This window comes from Coenobita brevimanus, chromosome 74 (assembly GCF_032717465.1).
Source record: "Coenobita brevimanus isolate Jiangsu-jjx chromosome 74, ASM3271746v2, whole genome shotgun sequence".
Taxonomy (NCBI): domain Eukaryota; kingdom Metazoa; phylum Arthropoda; class Malacostraca; order Decapoda; family Coenobitidae; genus Coenobita; species Coenobita brevimanus.
Genome location: NC_137027.1, coordinates 3,057,515 through 3,070,508, shown reverse-complemented (window position 1 = coordinate 3,070,508; position 12,994 = coordinate 3,057,515).

Genomic DNA, 12,994 nt, shown 5'->3' with positions numbered 1-12,994 from the left:
AGGCTTCACTAAAATTCAGCTAAGAAGAATAGACATAAAAGTAATTTTTTCATTGTTGTTTAAGCCAAGTAGCAATCACATAGTGTCTTTTCAGTAACTAAAAGCTGCATTGCATTGTGAAAAAAATATATATATATATGTAAAGAATATCTTCCTATGACATATTTTTTTCTTATTCGATAATAATTTGCATATTTTTTAAATAAAATTATTGTTACATGTTTTTAACTGAATATTAAATTTACCTAAGTGTAATTTCCTTATCTTAGGTAATATTTCCATTGTTTATAAACAAAAATTTGAAAATTATATATATATTTTTTTTTCATAAAAATCATTCCTGATTTGAAACATTAGCCAGATATCCAAAAAATTTTAAGACAATCATTTTTTGGTGTATAAAGACTAATGAGAAATTACACTCTGGTGTCATCATCTAAATAATCATCATCTACACCATCTGCTACCTGTAAGCTCCTGTAGAAATGTCTACTTCCAGCAGAAATCAGAGGAAGATTAGTCAGGTCCTTCAGCTTTTTAGGCGCAAGTTTCCGTGGTCCGTCTTCTAGTTGTGTTATAGCATCCTCCTTAAGACTCTGGCGACATTGGCCTTTGCAGCACTGAAAGACCTTTATTTTACAAGCTCCCTGGTGCCCTTATCTCCATATGAGCAATTTTTGACATTGGCCCTTCTTGCACTCAGCCTTAGAATTATTCCCTTGTACAAAGGAAAAGGGGAAAAAGAAGTGTGTGGTAATCATAAGGGCATTTGTCTTCTTCGTATAATAGGAAAAGTGTATGGTAGGATACTTATTGACAGAGTTAGAGAAAGAACAGAGGAATTAGTTGGAGAAGAACAGGGAGGCTTTAGGAAGGGAAGAGGTTGTGTAGATCAGATATTCATTCTTAGATCTTTAGTGGAAAAGTTTCTAGAGAAGGGATAGAAGTTGTATGCGGCTTTCATGGATTTGGAGAAAGCATTTGACAGGATGGATAGACAAGGATTGTGGAAAGTATTAAGAATATATGGAGTAGATGGAAAGTTGCTGAATGCTGTGAAGAGTATGTATGATGGAGCTAAGGCTGCAGTGCGTGTGGATGGTGAACTAAGTGAATTTTTCACTTTGGAGGTTGGGTTGAAACAGGGATGTGTCATGTCTCCATGGTTGTTCAATCTGTTCATGGATGGGGTAATAAAAGAGGTATAAGGTAGGGTAGTGGATGTTGGAGTGGCCCTGGTGAGAGAGGATAGTGTTTGGAAACTCCCTGTACTGTTGTTTGCAGATGATACTGTGTTGTTGAGTGAAGATGAAGGGGAGCTGCAAGGCTTGGTGGATGAGTTTGGGAGAGTGTGCAAGAAACGGAATCTAATGGAGAATGTTGGGAAGAGTAAAGTGATGGTTTTTGAGAGACATGAAGTCAGTGAATGTACAGCGAGGTTGGATGGTGAGGAATTGGAAAATGTGAGTACGTTTAAGTACAGTACTGTACTTGGGTAGTGTGATGAGTAAGGATGAGGGTTTGGAGGGTGAAGTGCTTGAAAGGGTGCAGCAGGGAAGAAAGGTTGCTGGTTCTTTGAAAGCAGTGATAAGAAACAGGGAAGTGAGCATGGAAGTGAAAAAGTTACTAAATGACAGTATTGTGATACCAACTCTAACGCATGGAAGTGAAGCTTGGACGTTGTTGGAAGGACACAAGTCAAGAGTGAGAGCAGTGGAAATGAGTTACTTAAGAGGAGCCTGTGGAGTCACATGGAGAGACAGGTTGACGAATGAGGATATAAAGGAGCGTTGTGGTGTAGATGTGGATGTGATAGGAGTGTTATGAGGAACACACTGAAGTGGTTTGCCCATGTGGAGAGGATGGAGGGTGAAAGACTGACAAAGAGAGTGTATGTGAGTGAGGTGGAGGGGGGAAGAGGGAGGGGGAGGCCGAGGATGAGATGGAGGGATGGGGTGGAGAGGTATATGAAAGAGGGGGGGGGGGTGAGTTGGGAGCAGAGCAGTGAAATGGTGGGGGACAGGACGACGTGGAGGCGATTTGTTTGTGACCACCTCAAACGGGATTGAGGCGTCTGGCAATAGATAGATAGATAGATCCTAAATGCAATCAAGAGTTGGTACGGGCCAATTACTTTTCTTGCAATAGCTGTCCAAAACCCACATCTACAATGATATGAGGCGTCTAGAACCAAAGGGGCATCGGCGCCAAAATGTACTTTTGAGTTATGACGCTTTAAAGTTGTGTGTATGGTAACACCATAGCCAGAAGGCAATAAACAAACCTTTTATACATCAAAATGATCATCAGCGCCTATGCTCTACATGTCAAGCCAAAAAAACAAAACAATAATAACCGTAACCACAAAATAGGCAGTAAACCAAACCCCCAATTTATAAGTGGGCATAATAACATATTGTAGGGATTTAAAGACACAGCAGAAAAAACATCAACGAATGTATTAATGTACAAAACTTTATTAACTGAAGATTCCAGTTCACTTATTAATAATAAACGAATAATTATTACTGTAATTTCACGTTTTTTACAACTAAAACTGAAATCAATGCAGTTATTATTTTTCCTCTACCATAATAGATTGAAATAATAACACTAAAAAAAAAAAAAAGTAGTGTAGTGCTTAAGTAATTTGAGAAGGGGCAGTGGGGGGTTAAAAGGTGGGGTCGTCATCTAGGAGAACGACATCCAACTCTGCGTCCTCGGTGCCACGCCCCCTCCCGCTGTCTCCCCTCACCACTCTCTTTTCCTCTTCCTTTCTACCTTTTTCCACTTCTCCACACACTTCTGACACTTACAAGAGGTTATAGGCACCACCTCCTCACTGTAACTATGTGATGAACTCATCTTGTCACTCTCCCTTCAACCCCAGTAACAACAGCTCATCTTGTCACCAATAATCCACGATAAATGGGGTTAAAATCCAATACGTAATAATTATACACCTCATTGAACACGGGAAGGAAGCCTCACCGTCACACCGGGCGGGCCACACACTTGCTGATTGGCTGCTCTGGGGGAGTGGCAGAGAGTGAGAATGCTGATTGGTTTGGGGTGTGTGGCTTAGATGCCTGCTTGCTCTGATTTGTTCGCCCGGCATCATGGACAAACCCACGTGACTTTGAGTCCCTCTACCACTGTCCAGAAGGCCGAATCTTGTATGGCAACCAGTGCTGTCACTGAGAAGAGGGTTAAGCCTGTTGTCTTCCCTACCTAACTCAAAACCAGTATATTAGTGGGGATGCCCCTTTGGCTCTAGACGCCTCATATATACTTGTAGTTGTGGTCCCAAGCTCATCGCACCATAAATGTAAACTTGGTGGACTACAGGCTGAAACAGTCCTGCAGTCCACCATCTTCCTCTCAGGGGATACCAAAGTTGTTAAGGGACATTTGTAAAACCAGACAGTTGAGTTGCTCGGCAATGCTGGTGCAGCTCTCTTGTGGGACAAAGGAATTTCTGGTTCTGCACATAGAGAAGCTACACCTAATTATAATAAATAGCTGCCGCTATCACCATCAACCCTAGATACCATCACTTTTGTTTCATCTGCATTTACTCTTAAGCCCTTGTGCCCCCTACCATCTCTCCACTTCCTAAATCTTTCCTCCATCTCCCTTTCATTCTCTGCAACCAACACCAAATCATCAGCTTACAACATCTCCCGCAGGAGCCCATTTCTGAAGTCACGTGAGAGGGCTTCAAGTACCGGTACCGTGATATGCAACAAGGGGCTCAAAACTGACCCCTGATGCACACCAACATTCATGGAAAACTCAACACTCAAACTTCCATTCACCCGTACCTGGGTAGGAGCACCCGCATACATGGCCATAACAACCTCAACCAGCCACTCCTCGATCCCAAGCATTCTCATTGCCCACCTCACCACCTCTCAAGGGACTCTGTCAAAGGTCTTCTCCAAATCAACAAAAATAAAGTGCAGTTCCCTTTTCTTTCCTATATATTTCTCCTGATGCTGTCGAACAATGAATATGACATCAGAGGTCCCTCTGTTGGCATAAACCCAAACTGCATCTCATCAATATTCACTCTTTCTCTAATCATGCCGTCTAGAACATGTTAAACAGATGGAAGGGACACCAGAACCAGAACACAATATGCCCATCATGTGGAGAATCAGAGGAAACACAAGAACACTTTCTATTTGAATACCGGTACGGTATCCTGCTTATGATGCCATTAGAAGAAAATATACCTTCATGCAAAAAATATATCAACATGAACAACAGAAAATGGCTGAAATTCTATTATTAACAGCAAAATGCCAAGACACAGAAGAAAAGATTCATCATAAAAGTATGGAACAAGTAAAATAATTAAAGAAAAGAAAACGACGACGACACAAGGAAGCCGCAGCAAAGGCAATTCCAACACTGCATGGGATTGGACTAGACTGGACTGCAGGTACCGAGGAGGTACACCTCAGTAGCATCCAGAGTGTGTCATTCTAATTAAGTAAACTATGGTACGGTACGTATATCTACAAAATGCAATGTCAGGATGTACAGTACTTAGCCTGCGTGCTGGTAAAAACACAATAACTTTTTAAAATAAAGGGATGCTGAAGTACCCGTATCAGTTTTGTCATTTCTCATACGGCTAGGCGAGGTGCTACTCACTTGTTAATGTGAAATACGACTATATAAAATTCGCGAACTTCAGCTTCCCTCCTCTTCCTTCTTCTTCTTCTCTGTCGAGTTTAGCTCAGCCCGTTTCGCTTTGATTGGGGGCGTGTCGGCAGGACCTCGTTTTTTTTTTTTTTTTTCCTCCGTACTCCCCACTCGACTTACCACCTTATATTCCACACCTATACCAAGAACTTTTCTGCATTTATCACCTCTAATGTCTGCTCCTCACACGTCCTTTCATTCGTGTCTTTTCCTCACACTTACCTGTAATGTATCTCTAGCTTTCGTCTCGGTTCTCTCTAATAATCACATTTTACCAGCGAATGGTCTTTTTTTTTTTTTTTTTTGTCACGTCCATCCACTCAATTTCTTCACATTTTCCTACTAGCCCTAAACAACATTTTTAAGGGTCATCTTCTGTATAAATACTTGTATTTTCAGTTTCATTTTATTGTTATAAGTAATTTTTAACACGTAAACCAGCCTTTGGATACATTCCCAAGTCATCCTTCCACCCCTCTATACAGGGTTATTGCGTAGCATCAAACCTCTTCTCGGGGTCAGACGGTAGCGGATGTAAGCAAGCGCCCCAATCAAGCAAACTGGTAAGTTTTTACAGTGTTCACGGCTGTCATAACATGTATGATCGAAACACAGGGTACGTGCAGAACAGGTCACCGAAGACTGGGTTGGCAGCTGCTACTCGACTCGTGTTTGGCATTTATATCTTCACTTGGGGGGTAGGGGGGGGGGCAATTTGTGGCAAACTAAAAAACTAACTTTGTTAAAACCAAAAGGGACTTTTGACAAAAGCTTTGCAGCTAGTTTTTTTTTAGTAGGTCATTTAGTTAAAATTGTATGCCTTTGTTTATGCTAAAAGCAGTCACTTTTCTTGGTCCATTTCTACGTTTGTCATTCGTCTCCTGCATTTTGTATTCCACCAATATTTCCCACCCCGCCTAGCTCATCCCTTTGAACCCCAATTTATATTACACTTTAGTTGTGACAGTCATTCAAAGTACTCCATCTAGTTCCCCCATTCAAAGTACTCCATCCAGTTCCCCCATTCAAAGTACTCCATCCAGTTCCCCCATTCAAAGTACTCCATCCAGTTCTCCCTCCTGGTGCTTCATTTCCCACATTGTTTATTGGCTCATCCCACTTCTCGCTAGTCTTATTTTTGCCCACCGCATCATTTTTTTTTTCTATCTCTTTAATCGTTTTCCATTCCATTATATTTCGTCTGAATCTTCTTTATTTTTTCCCTTCTCAGCATCCAGACCATCCTACTAAGCCGTCACCTCTGTTTTTTCTTCCCTCTCCCTACATTCTCCCTCTTCTGCCTTACTCATCTGGCTGGCTAACCCTTAATTCAACAAAGTCAGAGTGGAAAATGCAACACAAATGAGGCAGACCGAAACTGCTAGCACAACCGGCCCCAGTTACAGGCTATTCAAGAACATCCAGCCTTCCCATACCTTATTTGCTTGTTCATATCGTATTAATGTTATGCTTTTTCAATCTTCTCTATCTCAGCCAATCTCTATTCTCTAATTTTTCTCCAAGATTTGTTTTAGTATTTTTTCCTTGTTGATTAATTTATCAGTTGGTCTCCCTCCCCCTATTCTCTTTTCAAACTTCCCTCCAAAGATGTTGTTTTGGCATTTCTCATTTGTTGCTGAAGTAATTAATTGTAAACATTTACTTATAGCCTCTAATGTTTTTATTTCACATGTATGTATTTTTCATGTATGATTTTACACTTGAAAATAATAATAAATACCTTAATAATAATAATTTTGTTTTGAATTTGAAGTTGATGTAAACAGACTTGAGACGGATAAGCGCGAGGAGGACGCTAGACTTCTCATTTTCGTCACAACTGCCAACCGCTGAGCGGAGAGAGCATTTGCTTTAACAGAATGAGTCGCTTGCCCAATCCATTTCTTCAAGACAGTGGCCAGGGGCAGCAGCAGCAGAGGAATCCTGGCTCTCCCGGGTTTCTGCTTATGACCCGACCACCGACGGGGTCCAACAGTTACGGTGGGAGAAGAGGTAACAACAGACAGTCCTATCCTCATCACAGTACCCCTGGTGATCCCTCGAGCAACTTTATATCCTTCTCGCCAATGTGTAGTAAAAATGGCAGCTTTGACAATAGCCTAAAACGAAGTGGTGGAGGGCGAGGGAGATATGGTAGAGGTGGTGGTGGTGATGTTAGTGGATGTGGTAGACCTTATGGTTTTCAAGGAACTCCCAGGTTTTCCCATCCATACCAACACTCTCCCAGTAGAAACAATCAGAGCTTCACAAATACCCCCAGAAGTAGATTTGGCCAGAACCAAGGAGCTGATAAGTTTGGCAGTGCAGGCGGTGGTAGATACAATAATGGAAAGGCTTGGAGAGGACGAGGTGATCGAGGTCCAATCAGCGACATTCCAATTGATAAGTTTATATCTCCAAGCATGGTGAAGGATCCATGGGCAGAGTTTGATGTTTTTGAAGATGAGAAAAATTCCACGGAAGCTCCAGGTTCGGGTTCCAGTCCAGTTGTCGCATCCCTTGATGATTCCGAGATTATAATTGACTCTGATGCTAGCGTAATCGTTGAAAGTACTTATGATGATGGAGCAAGTGGTGTGGAGGCAGACAGTCCAGCCATGCCCGACACGGGAAGCGAGTCACCTTACGTTGCCACGTCATCTACCTCAGAGAAAGATACTGGTAGTGATACTGCCAGTGATGGGTAGTGGTGGTCTATATTTATCCTTGACTGTTATTTTTTTTTTTTATTCCTTTCACTCCAATGATGTATTTTCATTTATTCTTGCTACCACCAGTCAGTTTTTGTTTTTTTTGTTTTTTCAGTGTGAGAGACTGTCTACAGGAATAGGATATTTTGTAGTTTTCATTAATTGGATATTGTAGTTTTCATTAACCTCTTTACTACAAGAGGTAACTAAGTTGGGTATTTTGACCAGACGTAGCAAAACAAAAATTTTTGAAAATACTGTAACACAAGACTGAAGAAGCTGAACAAGGCATCTTCCATGTTGTATCTTTCAACTACCAAACAATTTGATTGAGCGTAAAAGGTATGTCTTTTAGTGACGGGGATAGAAACAGACTCAATTAACTCCTGTACAATGAGTTGTGTTGAAGCTGAATGAACCAGTCTTGTGGTAGCAAGAGTAAAATGTGCATTAGCTGCATCATTCTAATGAAAAAGTTAATGGCAGATAATTGATCTGTCAGGTGTTTATTTTTTATATACACCAGTGTATAATATTTAGATTTTGGAGTTTTTATAGTAAGATATTTGTCTTTAACTGTTGTAACCTCTTGATAACCATCAGTGTCCTGAGGCAGTATGGTAGTTTCATATGTAAGGAAATGTACTAAAAAAAAAAAAAAAGCAGTTATAGCTTGTTGAATTTCTTATAAAATCTACTGTTAGTGTGCAGTGGAAGTATTTATATGGTAGGTCTGTTTAATAGCAGGAAGGAAGACAGGCAGCTACATTACAGGGTAAATGTTACATAGTAAGATAGTCAGCATTTGATACAGTGTTTCAACCTAGCTCCTTTTATTTCTTGATATATCCTCATTATTTGCATTTCTCTTTTCAATGTGAAATTGTATCCTGTTATTATTGGAGAGGGATGTCTTCACATGGTGGCACCACTATGACCAGGTGGCTTTGCCGCAGGGTGTACAAAAGGGGAATGGTGGACAGCAAGAGAAGGGTAACTTCAGCAACCTGAGTCCACTGGTTCATTTCCAGTTGAACATGGGACCACAACAACATATATTACTTGAACTTTTCCAGCACTGTTCCCCGTGCATGTAGCAGATGTTGACAATCTTAGTAACATTTTCCTTATTTGCACTGAAACAACTCTACACCAGTAGATATTGCAATTACCAGTACCTAACTTGTTTCTCTTGAAAACTGGTTATCCTCAAATCTCACTTTGTTCAAATTAATGAAGTACAAAGATAATAAACAGTGTACAAATTATTTTTCAGTGAATAGAATCCATTTAGGCTACTACTTTTTTATTAGAAAAGATGAAGTACAGTAGGTTGCACATTGCTTAAAGTTCTGGATGAAACTATTATGTTTCAACTGACTAACTTTGCTCAGGAGTAGAATACTGTGCTGTAATGTACTTTTAAAAACAATACTCTGTGTGACCACAACCATACCAGATGTATAGAGAACTGCAGTACTGTGTTGCACTACATGTGTTGTGCTACTCTTTTTTTTTTTTTTTTTTTTTTTTTTTTTTTTTTTGGTAAGGGTTGGATTTCTTGGGGGGTTAAGGGGAGGACCCGTTATGCTAACCTAACCCAGCTGAGTTTAGCCTGAAGCTGTAAGACTCAGATCAAAGCTTGAGTTGGATATAAAACATATTTGAGAATTTGTGTGCATATTCCTATTGGTACACATAACAGTCATTAGTTCCTCCTTACACATACCCTGCCACTGAGCAACAAAATTTAGAACAAACTCAGAATGGACGCAGGAGCACATTTTCAACATTACTTCTTGATTGTAAACTTGCTGTGTCTGAGGTAGTTCCAAACCTGTGTGATTGTACATGTATCCCTTGCTTTGTAATGAGGTCCTGTTTCCCAACACTACAGCATAAATTGAATATCAGCCAAAGATGTTATAACATGAGTCCAATGGGGATATGGTACATTGCTGCAGATCCTGAGGTAGCCTCTCTTAGGGGATGTTTTAATGTAACCCAGGTTTAATATCATCCTAAATAAAGTTAGAGCAACCTAAAGCACCACATACTGTCACTATAAGCCATTTTAGATGAATAGCATTCATGAAGCATATTACAAATACCCTGTACGACATTTCAGGAAATACAGTACAGCTCAGATAATTTGTTGATGGCTTACCAGGCCAAATCACCCTCCAGTATACTCCCAGCAATGCTGCTATTTTATGCACATGTCGCGTGCTTATTTTTCAGTTTACAGCAGAAAAAAAAATACAGTAAACAAAAAGATGTTAGTTATCTTTCACTTAGGCATCATTATAACAAACTTAGGTACAGTATTACCTATTGGAAAGGTTATTAAAAATTGGTAACATTAAGCTAAAATCATGTTAACAGAGACATGGTTTTTAGAGGGATACCCACAGTCATGGACAGCAATTCGGCTAACTTGCACCTCTTCTGCTAGTAGTCACTTTGCTCTGCCGACTAAAATACCTAAGTTCTGAGGGATGCATGTTGCCATATGTTTCTGTGTCCACACATGATTTTCCGTAGTGGGCATCAGGGAGGAAAGTAACGGACATCCCCATAATGTGGAGTAGATATGCTTGAGATAGTAGATGAACTTTTGTCCCTGACTACTCAGATATGAGTAGGAAAGAACTGTTGACTGTGAGTGTACGTTGTCAGAATACAAATGCCTCTTGAAACACAACCATTACCAAATTATCATGTATGGCTGCCTGTAAATCAGTTTAGCAATAATTCCTTTCTTTGTGTGTGTGTTTGTGTGTGTATACCCAGTTGTGTTTAAAATACTAATTGTAATATGCAGGTTTTGAGGATGTTTGTGTGTGTGTGTGTGTTTTCATTTATTTGCATGTGTGTGCTGTGTGTATGTATTAAACTTATATGATGTTTTTTTTTTTTTCCAAATGATACTCTAGCATGGCTGTTAACCTCTTCAGTCCAATGACATATTCTCTCTTTTTCCTACTTCCAAATGATTTTATTGATTTTACTGAATGTCTTAATGATGGCTATTGGCCTGTCGATTCCTTCAGATCAGTATGTTTGTTTAGCTGAATAAAGTTGTTTCAAGGTAGCAAGAATGAAATTATAAATATGTCATTGGAGGGAAGTGGAAAATACATACTGGTACCAGTAATTTATCATAGTATTTATATTGATTTGTACAGTTATACTTTGTATTTAGTATGTGATGTTTTTGTACAGCATTAATCTATTCCCGGTTATTTTACTGAACTGATACTGGTATTTAATGTAAGAACCATGCACATACAAAGTCTGTACTTTTCGGCTTTTGACATCACTTATCAGACTGATGGTAGGTGGTGGCGACCGCATCCAGTCACATGATGTAATGCTGCCTTCTTCTTGCTTCGTCATTATCATTCTTTTTCTATGTCTTCCTTCCTCTCATCATATTTCTCCCACCCTTCCTGTCACTTTTTATTACTCTTCTTTCCACTTCAGGTGGCTCTTCACAGTGACAAGCCTATATAATGGTTTCCTGTAACACAGGAAATCATTTACAGTGCTTTGGTAGTAACCATATTACCAAATAATGGGGCGATTTGGAGCCAACTATGGTGACCATGTTAACTGGGTGGAGACACGTATACCAGGGGTATGCGGTATCCATTCGGGACCCAAGCCTCCACACTCTTCCCCACATCTCACTGTGATGAGGCACTGTCTCCTGCAAGGGACCTTTGGTTCATTGCATGGGTCAGCCCTGCAGGGATGGTTGCTTGCCTGTGGTTGATGGGTCTGATTGGCCAGGCAGACCATGGTTACTCAAACAACAATTTAGCAGACTTTCTGGATCCAACTTATTTTGAATTTTGCAGAGTAAAGGTTAACTGCCTTTCATGTTATATATAAATTCTGAGCTCATCATAATGCAGTACAGTATCTAAGTTACTAAATTAGTAATTTTTGTCAAGAATGCATGAATTGTACCCAGTGCAGTAGTTGTGTGTGAATATCCTGAAATTGGATATGTATGGTACACAGTAACAGCACTTCCATATCAAAATACAGTAGATCACTGTATATATGTACATGAGGATTATAGATTAAGCACTGTTGCTGTATCTAGTTTTGACAGTTTTTGTATATACAGTAGTTCACTTTATGTATTTATTACAGTATCTTGAAGGGTGGATATTAATCTTAGTTATCCAGCATTGTTTGGTTGATCACCCAACCTTTGTCATTTTATTTGTGGATGCTAACATTGTTTTAACTTTACTGTTTTGAACAGTGCATTAACATTAATGTAAAATGTTGAAATGTTAAGAATGTATAGGATTAATATTTTTAATATAGGAAGTACATGAAATCAGTGAGATATTTTTTATACCTTTTAATCCTCTGATAATAGTATTTTGTAAAAACGGCAGACTGATAATGATAAACACAAGTTGGATGAACTGCAGTATTTGCTTGAATTTAAAATTTGACTGATCAGTTCTTCTCTTAGTCCACAGCAGGGTGGATGACTGTGGCAAGTCTCTGTGGTCAGTCTGCTGCAAGACACTGCTGCCATGTGGGAGTCTCCAAGGGACAGTGGCAATCAGGTACATTACTCAGTACTGTATCTTTGAGAAAATATTATGTTGAACAAGACAAGGTTTAATTGACTACAGCCACTGTCAACCCCTTCAGCAATACAATGATGATTTTCTAAAACTTACTCTTTCTTTAGAAAGAAAATGCTGTAAGTGTTCTGGACTGTGGTAGCCAATTGTTTGCCCTGACACCTTGAAAGAAGAATTAACTGTTAACAGTCAGACACTTATTCAGCCTTGAAACTGTCCATTAATTACTTTATTATGAGGAAATCTTAGCTTGTTTTATTTTGACTAGCCAGACAATATTGTTCAGCCTAGGGAGCTTTATAATGATGTTTTTTTAATTGCTGCATGAGCTTCAGTAAATTATGCCAGTGACCTGAGTAACAGTTGATAAGTTTTTTTTTTTTTTTTTTTTTCTCAAAGAAAGTGCAGGAACAAGGTCAATCATGAGAGCCAGAAATAGTTGAGAAATGAAGGAAGCTGTTGCGCTTGAGGATTCTCTCTAGTACATATGAAAGAGAAACTGTATGCATTGTGTGTGAAGTGTGATGCTTTATGGTAGTGAAGTAGGTAGTACAAAAGCAGATGTCCCAAGAATTACAAATTGAAATTGGTGAGCTGAATGCTTGGTGTCACACTCCAAGACAATGGCGTGTACTGTAGAGAGTTAAGAGGACGTTTGGTCATTGGGAGTGTTGATGAGGTGATTAATACTGTACAGGAAGGCTGAGGTGAAATGGACTTGTGGAGAGAACATGTCAGCCTAAATGGGTGAAGTGTTATACAGATGTGAACTGCGATGTGAGAGTAGCTGCAAGCAGACCAAGGAAAATGTGTGATTAGGTAAGGGCACATTACCAGAATGCAGCATTAAGCCTTGCACCCTGGAAAGCAGCCATCAAATGAAAAAGGCTGACTTAGGCAAACATGAACCGTGCTTTTCAAAAGTAGGTTTGTAATGAAAAAAAATGTTTTTAA